Consider the following 14552-nt stretch of genomic DNA (forward strand, 5'->3'; position numbering starts at 1 on the left):
TTTTTGCCATTTGTAAAGAAAACTGTATACATTGTTGATTTCATTCAAAGTTCTAAGTGTAACTATGCAAAGTACCTTACATTTTATGTGCTTACCTGCAAACGGAATCTTGTGGTTCTAGAAATAAATGAACAAAACCTATTTTTCTATATAAAATCCTATTGGTCCGGAGTTAAGTCATTGAGTGTGTGTTTCTTCTGTTGCTTGTGTGTGTACACCAAATGCTTAACACTACCCTCTGATAAGCCTAACTGCTCAACCACACTACCAGAAATAGAAGATTGAATAATAAATAATACTAATCAATCAATAAATTTGTTGAGCGCGCTACTCACCCGGGAGGGTCTCAAGGCGCTGGATCTGGGGGTGTGGGGGGGGGGTTTGTTACTGCGCGAAGAGCCAGGTCTTGAGGTGCTTTCTGAAGGACAGGAGGTCCTGCGTCTTGCATCGGTTGGTGGGGAGGGAGTGTTGGAAAGTACCATCTTGCCTGGCATGTTACCCCCACATTTCACTGTATATATGTTGTTTTAGTGTATGTGTCACTGGGACCCTGCCAGCCAGGGCCCCAGTGCTCATTAGTGTGCCCTGTATGTGTTCCCTGTGTGATGACTGTCTCACTGAGGCTCTGCTAACCAGAACCTCAGTGGTTATGCTCTCTCTGCTTTCTAAATTGTCACTAACAGGCTAGTGACCAATTTCACCAATTCACATTGGCATACTGGAACACCCTTATAATTCCCTAGTATATGGTACTGAGGTACCCAGGGTATTGGGGTTCCAGGAGATCCCTATGGGCTGCAGCATTTCTTTTGCCACCCATAGGGAGCTCTGACAATTCTTACACAGGCCTGCCAGTGCAGCCTGAGTGAAATAACGTCCACGTTATTTCACAGCCATTTACCACTGCACTTAAGTAACTTATAAGTCACCTATATGCCTAACCTTCACCTGGTGAAGGTTGGGTGCAAAGTTACTTAGTGTGTGGGCACCCTGGCACTAGCCAAGGTGCCCCCACATCATTCAGGGCAAATTCCCCGGACTTTGTGAGTGCGGAGACACCATTACACGTGTGCACTGTACATAGGTCTCCACCTATGTACAGCGTCATAGTGGTAACTCCGAACATGGCCATGTAACATGTCTAGGATCATGGAATTGTCACCCCAATGCCATTCTGGCATTGGGGAGACAATTCCATGATCCCCCGAGTCTCTAGCACAGACCAGGGTACTGCCAAACTAAATTTCCTGGGGTTTCACTGCAGCTGCTGCTGCCAACCCCTCAGACAGGTTTCTGCCCTCCTGGGGTCCAGCCAGGCCTGGCCCAGGAAGGCAGAACAAAGGACTTCCTCAGAGAGAGGGTGTTACACCCTCTCCCTTTGGAAAAAGGTGTTAGGGCTGGGGAGGAGTAGCCTCCCCCAGCCTCTGGAAATGCTTTGATGGGCACAGATGGTTCCCATCTCTGCATAAGCCAGTCTACACCGGTTCAGGGATCCCCAGCCCTGCTCTGGCGCGAAACTGGACAAAGGAAAGGGGAGTGACCACTCCCCTGACCTGCACCTCCCAGGGGAGGTGCCCAGAAATCCTCCAGTGTGTTCCAGACCTCTGCCATCTTGGAAACAGAGGTGCTGCTGGCACACTGGACTGCTCTGAGTGGCCAGTGCCAGCAGGTGACGTCAGAGACTCCTCCTGATAGGCTCTTACCTGTGTTGCTAGCCTATCCTCCTTCCTAAGTAGCCAAACCTCCTTTTCTGGCTATTTAGGGTCTCTGCTGTGGGGAATTCTTTAGATAACGAATGCAAGAGCTCATCAGAGTTCCTCTGCATCGCTCTCTTCACCTTCTGCCAAAGGATCGACCGCTGACTGCTCAGGACGCCTGCAAAACCGCAACAAAGTAGCAACGACGACTACTGCAACCTTGTATCCCTGATCCTGCCGCCTTCTCGACTGTTTCCTGGTGTGCATGCTCTGAGGGTAGCCTGCCTCCTCTCTGCACTAGGAGCTCTGAAGAAATCTCCCGTGGGACGACGGAATCCTCCCCCTGCAACCGCAGGCACCAAAAGACTGCATCACCGGTCCTCTGGGTCCCCTCTCAGCACGACGAGCGTGGTCCCTGGAACTCACCAACTCTGTCCAAGTAACTCCCACAGTCCAGTGACTCTTCAGTCTAAGTTTGGTGGAGGTAAGTCCTTGCCTCCCCACGCTAGACTGTATTGCTGGGTACCGCGTGATTTGCAGCTGCTCCGGCTCCTGTGCACTCTTCCAGGATTTCCTTTGTGCACAGCCAAGCCTGGGTCCCGACACTCTAACCTGCAGTGCACAACCTCCTGAGTTGTCCTCCGGCATCGTGGGACTCCCTTTTGTGTCTTCGGGTGAGCTCCGGTTCACTCCTCTTCGTAGTGCCTATTCCGGCACTTCTGCGGGTGCTGCCTGCTTCTGTGAGGGCTCCCTGACTTGCTGGGCGCCCCCTCTGTCTCCTCACCCAAGTGGCGACATCCTGGTCCTTCCTGGGCCACAGGAGCATCCAAAAACCCTAACCGCAACCCTTGCAGCTAGCAAGGCTTGTTTGTGGTCTTTCTGCGTGGGAACACCTCTGCAAGCTTCTTCACGACATGGGACATCCATCCTCCAAAGGGGAAGTTTCTAGCCCTCTTCGTTCTTGCAGAATGCACAGCTTCTACCATCCGGTGGCAGCTTCTTTGCACCCTCAGCTGGCATTTCGTGGGCATCTGCCCACTCTCGACTTTGTCGTGACTCTTGGACTTGGTCCCCTTGTTCCACAGGTACTCTAGTCCAGAAATCCACTTTGGTTGCATTGCTGGTGTTGGTCTTCCTTGCAGAATTCCCCTATCACGACTTCTGTGCTCTCTGGGGAATATAGGTGCACTTTACACCTACTTTTCAGGGTCTTGGGGTGGGCTATTTTTCTAACCCTCACTGTTTTCTTACAGTCCCAGCGACCCTTTACGAGCTCACATAGGTTTGGGGTCCATGCGTTATTCGCATTCCACTTTTGAAGTATATGGTTTGTGCTGCCCCTATACCTATGTGCTCCTATTGCAATCTATTGTAACTATACACTGCTTGCATTACTTCTTTTTGCTATTAATGCATATTTTTGGTATTGTGTACATATATCTTGTGTATATTTGGCATCATCATACTGAGGGTACTCACTGAGATACTTTTGGCATATTGTCATAAAAATAAAGTACCTTTATTTTTAGCATATCTGTGTATTGTGTTTTCTTATGATATTGTGCATATGACACAAGTGGTATAGTAGGAGCTTTGCATGTCTCCTAGTTCAGCCTAAGCTGCTCTGCTATAGCTACCTTCTATCAGCCTAAGCTGCTAGAAACACCTCTTCTACACTAATAAGGGATAACTGGACCTGGTACAGAGTGTAAGTACCCCTTGGTACCCACTACAAGCCAGGCCAGCCTCCTACATGGAATTCCAGGTTTTGGCAGCGAGGTGGGAGAAGGGCCTGCCGCCGGAGGCAGTATGGTGGATGTGAGGGACTGTAGCGAGAGCGAGGTCGGCGGAGCAGAGCTGACGTGTCGGTGTGTGGAAGTTAAGTCGATCGTTAAAGTAGGCTGGTCCGGTGTCGTGGAGGGCTTTGTGAGTGTGGATTAGGATTTTTAAGACGATCCTTTTGTTGACAGGTGTAGGGATCTGAGGTGGGCGGAGATGTGTTTGTGGCGAGGGTGGTTGAGGATGAGATGTGCTGAGGCGTTCTGGATGCGCTGGTGTGTTCTTTGGAGCTTGGAAGTGGTACCCATGTACAGCGCGTTGCCGTAGCCCAGTCTGCTGCTGAAGAGGGCCTGGGTAGCCGTTCTGGTTTCTACGGGAATCCACCTGAAGGTCTTGCAAAGCATACGAAGAGTGTTGTAGCATGAGGATGCTATGGCGTTGACTTGCTGGGTCATGGGTAGGGAAGAGTCTAGCATGAAGCCAAGATTGCGTGCATGGGTGGTGGGTGGTGGGTGTCGGAGGCGGCCCCAGGATGGCCGGCCACCAGGAGTTTTCCCATGTTGACTTGTTGGGTCCAAATATGATGATTTCATTTTTTTCGGAGTTCAGCTTGAGGTGGCTTGCTGTTCTCCAGTTAGCGATGGTGAGAAGTCCGGTGTGGAGGTTGTTCTTGGCGGGAGAGGGCTTCCTCGTGAGGGAGAGGATGAGCTGAGTGTCATCAGCGTAGGAAATTATGTTGAGACCGTGGGGTCTGACGATGCTGGCGAGTGGAGCCATGTAGATATTGAAGAGGGTGGGGCTGAGTGAGGATCCTTGGGGGGGGGAGGGGGGTTCGCATATGGTCTTGGTGGCCTGTGACCAGTATGGGGGAGGCAAACTCTTTGTTGTCTTTCGGAGAGGAAGAAGGTGAACCAGTCCAGGGCTTTGTGGCGAATTCCGGCGTTGAAGAGGTGTGTGCCAAGGGTTTGGTGGCATACAGTGTTGAATGCTGCGGAATGGTCGAGAAGGATGAGGTCAACGGTTTCACCTTTGTCAAGCCTGGTCCTGATGATGTTGGTGCAGGCGATGAGGGCGGTCTCGGTACTGTGTTTTTTGCGGAATCCAGACTGGGAGGCATCGAGTACGCTGTTGTCCTGCAGGAAGCTGGAAAGTTGGTTGTTGCCTCTGTCAAGCATCTGGGAACCCCCTGGACTCTGTGCACACTATATCTCATTTTGATATGGTATATACAGATTCCTACACCATTCCCCAACCAAATCTGCCAGCAATGTTAATTTTTTTTAGTGATGGAATCTTCTGTAGAGGAGACAGGGTGCTCTGCCCTGTAGTTCTTGAATCAGCAGGGTACTTTCCTGGCACCAATGCTGCCCGCAATCACTGGGGATCTATGTGTAAGAGTGAAACTATATCTGTTTGTCATCTACCCCTGGCAACATGCCAGGGATAGATATCCTGGTTCTACCAAACGTGCCAATGGTTTTGTCAGTAAATCAAAAACTACGGTACAGCTTGTGAACAAAATAACACATTGCCTGCATAGGAAAAAAGCATTCGGGTGCCTGTGTTTGATTAAATCCTTTTTGCCCACATTGTGGGGTGGGTGGGCCCCAGGGCTAATGAATTTGAGGGTGAGTGTGCCACAGTGAATTTTAAAAAGCCACAGCTAGCACAGGTATTTGCTCCGTTCTGAGATGTATGCCACAGGGACTGTCAAAGTTCTATTTTTTAAATAGAAGTCACTCAGATGTAAGGCCTACACCTGAGTTTTCTGACATGCTCAGCAATCTTCCTTACTTTGCCCAAATAGGCTGTGCAGCTTGTGACCCAAAACCTATATTCTGCACTTTGGAACCAACAGGACTGTGATTGACTGGGATGCCAGCCAGAGAGATGTCCTGTAACTAACATTCCGCATCTACCAATTCAAGTTAGTGATGGTTTTGACAGGGAACCACTGTGATAGTGGACAAGATGTGGCCTGGGGCTTTTTAAACTAATTCTGATAATTCTACTAATTTTGCTGGGGGCCAAAGGTACTGAAAATCCTGAGCTGAAATATTGCAGGTGTAGCCAACATATTGACCAATAATGGTTGGACTATATTCGGGCACATTATGTAGTTCTACTCCAGGAAACCTGGGTCCACAGTAGAGGTTTTCTGTGATGTTTTTACCTGGTTTACAACTCCAGCAGTCCCTTCACTGGCAGAGCGAGCACATGCATGGCTAACTACCTGGTTTAAGACAACCCTGTGATGCACTGTAGGAAGCCGGCTCTTTATATAGTATACCGAAGAGAGATATGCTATGTAAAGAGTCCAGGTATCACTTTAGAAGTGGACAGGGCTTTCTTTAAAAATCCCAAGTGCTCTTTTTGTGGTAGGGTGGTTGAGCAGTTAAGGCTAATCACAGGGGAGAGTTATACATTTGCTGCATAAACACAGTCAACAAATGACACACTCAATAAGGATATGCACACCATTTTAGAAAAATAACATATTTTCATATATCTGTTTAACACCAAGAACTTCATTTTTGTGTAAGTACCAGTTTCGAAGTATACAGCACATGCATTGACTTTAATGCGGTTATGTTATCCAATGGGAAAAGAAGCATATACTGCATATGGGTACTTGACAACGACTTAGAGGACTATTCTTCTGGAGTTAAGCTAAGTATAGGGAAAGGTCCAAGGCAGCACCAATAAGCCACCTCGATTGACTATGGGACATCCGGTTTCAGAGCTGCTTTTCAGCGTCCAGTGCCCTAATGTTATCCTATGGGAAAGAACGATATACTTCATACGGGTACTTTTGCAGCGACTTACCGGTCCGTTATTCTGCAGTTAAAGTAAGTATGGGGCAAGGTTCAAGTGATCACCTAAAGGTCACTTTGGCAGGCCTTGGGGCGTCTTGGTGCTAAGGTGGTTTACAGCGTCGGGTGTTCCATTCACATTAATGGGAAATGGTCCTAGGGAAAATAGGCTGCATGTGGGAACTGGATGACCAGTCTGGCTGTATGGCTGTACACAAAGGGGGGCTCAGCTCTAAAGGGTCTTGGGACCTTGTTGGCACTGTTGGCTACTTTGAATTGGGCAGGGGGGAGGTTTGGGTGGTGTGGTGCTTTTAGATATCGGGTTTGCACGGTCCAAGGCTCTCGTGGTTTCGATGTCCTGCACAAGGAGAGGCTGCAGGCAGGACTGGGGGGGTCCAGTTCAGGTAAACCCAAAGGGTGCTCAGCTCTGGAGGGTCTCTAGATGTTGTAGGCACCATGATTGAATCATCCTTGGGCTGTGGGGCTAGTGTCCAGTGTTGAATTTCCTGTGGGATCACACTGACCGGGAATGTTGTGTCGGTCTTTGGTACCTGAAAAATGTCCAGGTTAGCAGCACCTCTGCCCCAAGGGAGATTGTGGTTGCTTCTTGAAGTGCTGGCAGCCTCCACAGGGGTTTAGAGGCCCATCAGCTGCAGGACAAGTCATCTTTTGGTGCAGTTGTCAAGGACAGGAGGCAGGCCTGCAGGATTGGTCCTAAGTCCGTTACTGCTCCTCAGTTCTTGCTTATTGCGGCTTTTCAGTGGCCTTCTTCTCTGGTCCAACACATCTCATTTCTTGGTGTCAGGGGGCCACCTCGATACTCAATTTAGGTGTGTTGTGGGGAGTGAAGGCTATTAGCCAAAGGGCTACTTACTCATGGGGTCACTACACCCCCTATATGACCACTTCCTGTGTGGAGTGGGCATTACCCTGTCCCAGAGTTCCTAATTTTACCGCAACCAAGATGGGGACATTCTAATTTTAGTGTTAACTTCAGGTAGCCCAACTTAGGGATGTGACTAGCCTGGAGGTGTTACACACCTCCTAGCATAGCTAATTTCCTTCCCCCTGATGGACTTCAAGGCAGGGGGTGGCACCCTCTAGGTCTGGGGTAAGCCAGCTTTGCATATCAAAGGTGTTGTGCTCTTTTAAGGTCCCTGCACTGACATGCTAGTTTACTAGCCTTCCTGCTGTAAAGGATGTAAACACCTCATGCCCGAGAGGCATTGTTCCCAACCTCTGACAGAGGGTGTCTCACCTCCTGGTGGGGGGAGGGTCAGAAACTCGTCTGTGGTGGTAGCTGGTCAGGCCATTCAGCCAGCACACTAGAGGACTAGTAGGTTTCGGGGGGGGGGGTGCCTCTAAGGTATCCTCTGGATGCATCACTGGACTCTGTGCCCTCGTAACTTAATATGGCTTCCCTGTTAACTTGTAATATCTAGTAATAGACCTAGACATCACAGGGGCATATCGACTCACAAAAAATATAATGCACCCGTCCTTAGGGCTCCTAGGCCTTCTGTAAGAGGGATTTATATTAAATGCAGTGACTTTGGCATGACACACTCCTGTCATGTTTTCACTTCATGGTTTGCACCATGTCACGCAGCATGCAGTGGCAGTCTGTGTGGGTTTTGTGTGTGGGATTCTAAGGGTGATAACACTGTGGGTTTTGATTTAGTTTCTTTACCGGAAACCGTATGCTCTGAAGATTCTCTGGGGAATTCTGGAGACGTGCTTTCGGGATAGAAGTGGCATTCTTTACTGTCGACATGGTCTTCGGGTGGGTTCACTCTAAACTCGGGAGCTGTATGGTATACACATGCAAGTTCAATTGCTGACGTTACAGTAACGTGAGGATGTTGTTTAATCCAATTCGTGTGGGAACGGGTAATTCTTCTAGGAACTGTTCTAATAATATGGTTTGAATAACCTCCTCTTTTGAAGTGTCCACTGAGTTCAGCCTCTTTAGGCCCAGATCTTGAACCCTATAAAAGAGAGCTCTGGGGCTCCCCATGGAGTTCCATTTTGTATTATGAAATTTTAGACGGTAGTATTCTGTACCAAACCCCACTCTTTCCAAAATAGCCTTTTTGATGTCTCCATATGGATTTGCCCCCCATGGTACGCTGCTTGTAGAGTACCTGTCAATAAGGGTGCTATATATTGACCCCACCTATCTTGTGGCCAGTTCGCTGAGGTAGCAACCCTTTCAAAATTGGTAAAGAAAGCATCCGGGTTGTCTCCTTCTTGGAATTTCTGTAATACTGAACTGGGGAAGTTTGGATGGACTCTGGTAGTAGCTATAGTATTTGTCAGGTTTTGTAAAGCAGTCTTGTGTACTAATTGGTTGTTAGCTATAATCGTTACTTGAGTTTTTAAGGCCCTTTTGTAGGGTTTCCTTATCAGTCCGTGCTTCCTTTAAATGTTTTTCCCAAACTAACTGCATATGTCTTTGACCGTCAGCGAGTTGGTTAATCATATCCTCCAATGTAGGTTTCACCTCCATGGTCCTCTTATATTGTCTGGACAAAAATCATCACTGTAAGAGGTTTCCAGCAAGGGTTCTTGTTTATTTCGGTTGTCTTAGTACAGCATAGGCCAAATAATGCACATGAATGGGTGTTAATTGAGGGGGATTTATTGTTTTGTCTACAATAATGCACAGTTTTTAGTTTAGTTCAGTTAGCCCACCACTTATTTATCTTCCTTGCTCTCTCTTTCAGGTGGTTCCGGTCTTCTGCTAAGTGTCAGCGCTCAGTCACATACACAATACGGAAGGGAAAGGAAAAGGAAAGAGAAAAGAACCATTGACAGGTACATTTGTTTGTTTGGTATGTGGTGTTTTTCCAAAAGAAAATAACTATCATAGGGCAGGAGTGAATATTTTTAGTGAGGAGGGTGAGTGTTAAAAAAACAAATGTGACTGCATGCACTGTGTCTCTGATCACACATCAGTCAGCATGCTTCCCCAGTGAGAACCTTTTAATTCTTTCAAATCCCCTCTTTTATTTTTTCTCTGTAATGTGGGAATATATCCCATCTTCGATTTCTCCTCTCCCCACCTTCTCTTTTTCCCCTTCTTAGTAGGGATGACACAGAGCCCTGGAGTGGGGCACATACCTGGGATAGCCACGTCTCTCCTGGGACGTGGATAGGTTCTGGTTTCTCTTTCTGGGGTCCTCGTTGTCCCTCTGTTGGGCTGGTTCTTCCGGGGGGGCCCTCCTGCTCCTTCCTCGTCTTCTTCGTTCTTTCTCCCTCCTGCTCGCCAGTCCAACTTTTCTGCTGTGCTCCCTCCTGAATCTTGTGCGTCATCGCCGCCTTCTCCTCTGGTCGTGTTCGCCTCCTTTTCCTCTCTGAGTCTCCCCCGCCTGACCTCCGCTTATCTCCCTCTCCTCCCTTCCTACGCCGAATTCTTTTCCTCTTCGATGTTCAGTGTCTTCTCTTCATCCTCCTCGGCGTTCGGTGTCCTCCTCTGAATTCAGTGTCCTCCCCTTGTCCTCCTCTGCATTCAGCGTCCTCCTCTGCATTCAGCGTCCTCCTCTGCGTTCGGCGTCCTCCCCTCATCCTCCTCGGTGTTCCCTTCCACTTTTGTCATTACGTTGGAGCGTATCGCTCTTTCTGGTCCCCCTGGGACACTCTCCGGTTGGCCCGGTCCTACATCTATGGTAAAGGGGTCTAGTTCCCCGTCACAATACCGTTGTGAAGCAGGGGTCAAATTATTTTATTTTATTTAATTTTTTTAATTTTTAGCTTTCACAAACCTCTCCCACCCATTTGATTGCATGGTGAGGTCTGTTTTGTCAGCTAAATTGGAGACAAGGGGATTGATAATGGGCTTTTGGGATTTTTGAGGGCTTTCCTTTTCTCCCACACCAAAACACCAGCAGAGAGATTGTAATGTAGAGTACCCTGACCTGTTTGGCTTAGGTAGGGGGTATGCCAGTGGTGAGTGCTTGCCCCCAATCTTCTTTCTGTTTTATGTTACCTGGTTAGAGTAGGCGATGATGGCTTAGGGTATAAATGCACCAATCATTAAACGGCCTATCCGTATGTAATGGCTTGTGGATTAGAGCATACTAAAATGAGGCCACTGTTCATAGGTGATAAGCCCACACTAAGAGCATTTCAGTTTCTGTTCCTGGGTATCCTCTTTAATTCGCTGGGTACTTGCTGTAAGGCCAGAATGCACTTTATATGTAGTGTTGGGTACTTGACCAATTTAGCCTCTACCATTAGTAAGAAGCCAATTGTCCTTTTTCTAGAGATCTGTAGGAGGAAGTGCCTTCTGGTCTTAACTTACAGGTCTGGATGATGGGGCTTAAAAAAAAGTCTCTAGTCTTTAGATGAGTAGAGAGTTTGTAGAAGACTCTTAGGCATCTCCCCCAGCTCTCCTTTTATATTGCATGTGGAATTAGGGCTTTATTATGTTGAAGACCATATTAATTTAGCTCCCTTGATGTTGTGGTGTTATGTTGGGAGCAATCTTCATGCTATGTTTATTAGAGAAGTTATTGAGGATTGCTTATCTTGTGATAGGTGTCATCTAATACCATGACTACACTATATTAATAAGAAGTGCATCACCGTGGCCAGGCCATATAGCTGTTCTAAACCTGAGGGCCTGCCTAAAGACAAAAGATTGTGGATCAAAAAATCTTTTATGGGTTATAGACAACGGGGAATGGTAGGTGGCTGAGTTAGTTAAACCCCAGAATAAAGAATACAACTTAATCCACACTACACCAGGGTTAGAGCTGTAGCTGAATTCTGTGTTATGCTATGCGATAGGTTTTAGACTAGGGATTATTAGATGGCGTCTGTGCTTTCCTCTTGGGCAGTATGGTTGTGTCTATTATTCTCTGCCTTGTGATGAAATCTCTCCACAGAGCTTTCTCCTTTTTTTTATAATTTATTTTGCGGATTTTATTCATGTTTTACTGAGGGCTTTTTCAACACAGTATTGAGGGGTTCATGATTGATTAAATGTAGATTGGCCTTATTGCATTTGCAGAAGTTGAGCACACCTGTGATTTGTGTTAGCTTGTTTCTTAATAATGCTATACATGTCAGAAATTCAGATGTTTTATTTCATCAGATGGGAAGGTTTAATCTTGTCTTATTGTCATACTTGTTTTTATGATTCTGATTTTATTTTACAACCGTTATTACCATGTGATTCTTTTTTTGTGTGTGTGTGTGTGTGTGTAATGGATTTTTTATTTTTATTTTACAATGTTAATGTTCAAATAAAGCTTATCCAAGCAAAATGATTAATGTATCTAGATTTATAGCTGAACTTTACCCATTGGAGGATGTGGATAAGTCCATGCCAGAGTTGGTGGCAGTGGATTTTTTTTCTTAACTAGTTTTAATCGGTCAAACGTCGTTGGAAATGAGGTTTAGGATTTATGGGTATTACTCCTTACAGTTCCATATTACTGCCATCAAGAGCATTATTAATGCATTTCAGTAGAGCTTCTCAAGGCCTTGAAGATGGATGTGGAGTTTTTATCTAAAATCTCCTTTGACTTAGTGAGTCCTTCTGCATTGGTAGATGAAGCAACAATTTCATCTAGAAGAAACCATTAAATGAAGGGATGGCAAACAAATGCAACTCAGAATTGAGTGACTTTACGGAGGCCTTTTGAGGGGACCAGGCTCTTTAGGATTCACCAAGATGAAGTTACATAGAATGTCCAAGGCAGGGAAACATTTACAATCCCTTCAAGAGAATGTTGGAATGTCAGAGTCAAGGTTGTGCTCTTTTTCTATTTTTTTTTTTGTCAGCCCTTAGATCTAGGCAATAGCAGCAGTTTTTCTTTCTATGGAATACGTTAAGGCAAAGGAAGCTGTTAACGCGTCCCTTTATGACTAATTTACTCACTTTGGGACTCGTTTTAGGCCAGTGAATCTTTTGACCCTGATTGAAGACACCTTAGGACGAGATAGCTAATCAACATGTCAGTCAATAATGTCATCAAAGTTCACAGTAATACGACAATTCAAATTAATCAAATACATTTAATAAACTCGAAAGACCACCATGACCATTCAGTCATGAATAACCACACCAGTTTAATATGATTTTGTGAAGTTCATTCCCCATTGATTACAATTCTACTAGCAAGTTTATTAATCTCAAAACCAAGAAACACATTAGCATAGTCACAATATGGCAACTCTGATAAGATTTCATCAAAGCAAGAGTCACGAGATATTAGAACATAACACAGCGGCAACATAGGTTATCTTTAGCAGGATATCATCATCACATTATTCAACAAAGCATAGATTTGGTCATTTGTCTATTTGTGTCAGTTTAGTGAACCCCTCTCCTAACCTCGAATTAGCATGTTGGGCTTCATGCAAAACAATTTAGTAACACCAATTTAGAAAACATCTAGCTATGGTCTCTGTCAAAAGAAGCAGTTGGTACCTAGAAAGGAAAAGCAAACAGACAATTACAATTTAATTGTCATATAGTTACCCTCCATACTGGGTCTGCACTCAGGTTCGGTCTTCGTCCTCAGGACATCAGTTGATTCGCCATCAGCCAGGAATTCAGCAAGTCTGGTAAAGGGGCACTTCCCTCATGAGGAGGTAAAGTGTTATCGGGCAATATAAGGCAGGAATGGTTTTAAGAACCAAACAGCAAAGTCTCTATGCAGAGTGACAAAGTGTCTGGGTCATAGCAAAACGCATCAACATCTCCCTATCTATCTCTCTCTCCTATTCTCTCCTGTTCTCCAGTCTAATTTACTTTCTGGTGTCAAGGGTTTTTATCCCATTTGCGTTGCACATTCCCCTAAAATTTGGTTGGACAAGGGGTTGCACCCCACTATCTTTATCCAATTGTCTTCAAATTAGCTCATCGAATTTGTCACCCCATAACAGTTTTCACGTATTTTATTGGTCCTTATGATTGACGTCGTCAGCGGGTGGAATGTCCGGTATGATTTCATACTCTTGTGGTCCTTTGCACATCTTCAGTCAGTGGCTCCATTGTCTGTACCGGTTCAGGCGAACTTGTACCTGCTAATGGTCTACAGTGTTGCATTCAGCTAAAATGTTTCTACAAGCAAGTCGAATTTCATGAGAACGGATCTACTACAGTTCCATTCAGCTTCTAGTTTGGAGAAAAACAAGAGTTCATGTCCTTCAGCAAGTCAGCACACTGCACGTTAGAAAAACACATTTAATATGAGTCAGGCAGCTAGGCCTCGACTCCTGTTAACTAAGGCCTAATGATTTATTAGCAAACTCAACGTATGACCTATTATTATTAGTTCAAAATCATCTTTTAATATAACATTTTATAATTATTAATCAGTTTCATTAGTCCCCGTATATGTTGGCGGCCACTCCCCGTGGGGACATTTGAAGCGCACGTTATAGCAAAATACATTAACCCCTTCGCTGCCAGGCCTCCTGTGCCGAGCCTTTTTTGGCTATTTGGGGCAGTTCGTGCTTAGGCCCTCGTAACTTTTTGTTCACATAAGCTACCCACGCCAAATTTGCGTCCTTTTTTTTCCCAACATCCTAGGGATTCTAGAGGTACCCAGACTTTGTGGGTTCCCCAGAAGGAGGCCAAGAAATTAGCCAAAATACAGTGAAAATTTAGCTTTTTTCCAAAACATGGGAAAAAGGGGCTGCAGAAGAAGGCTTGTGTTTTTTCCCCTGAAAATGGCATCAACAAAGGGTTTGCAGTGCTAAAATCACCAGCTTCCCAGCTTTCAGGAACAGGCAGACTTGAATTAGAAAACCCGATTTTTCAACACAACTTTGGCATTTTACTGGGACATACCCCATTTTTATGTTTTTTGTGTGCTTTCCGCCTCCTTCTAGTCAGTGCCAGAAATGGGCATGAAACCAATGCTGGATCCCAGAAACCGCAACATTTCTGAAAAGTAGACAAAATTCTGAATTCAGCAAGGGGTAATGTGTGTAGATCCTACAAGGGTTTCCTATAGAAAATAACAACTGAAAAAAATAATATTGAAATTGAGGTGAAAAAAATCTGCAATTTTTCTCTACGTTTTACTCTGTAACTTTTTCCTGCAATGTCAGATTTTTTTTAAGCAATTTACCATTACGTCTGCTGGACTCTTCTGGTTGCGGGGATATATAGGGCTTGTAGGTTCATCAAGAACTCTAGGTACCCAGAGCCAATAAATGACCTGCACCCTGCAGTGGGTTTTCATTCTATACCGGGTATACAGCAATTAATTTGCTGAAATATAAAGAGTAAAAAATAGCTATC

General features: G+C 45.6%; 1 protein-coding gene across 2 annotated transcripts in view; it reads left to right on the forward strand.

Annotated features, from left to right (window-relative positions):
• The window catches only part of CENPT (centromere protein T), an 834768-nt gene that overhangs the window by 19865 nt on the left and 800351 nt on the right, over positions 1–14552 (forward strand). For both annotated transcript variants that reach the window (XM_069217597.1, XM_069217596.1), the window contains exon 2: positions 9016–9106. The gene's annotated coding sequence lies outside the window, so the exon portion shown is untranslated. The remainder of the gene's footprint in view (positions 1–9015; positions 9107–14552) is intronic.

The sequence above is a fragment of the Pleurodeles waltl genome, chromosome 12 (assembly GCF_031143425.1).
Source record: "Pleurodeles waltl isolate 20211129_DDA chromosome 12, aPleWal1.hap1.20221129, whole genome shotgun sequence".
Classification (NCBI taxonomy): domain Eukaryota; kingdom Metazoa; phylum Chordata; class Amphibia; order Caudata; family Salamandridae; genus Pleurodeles; species Pleurodeles waltl.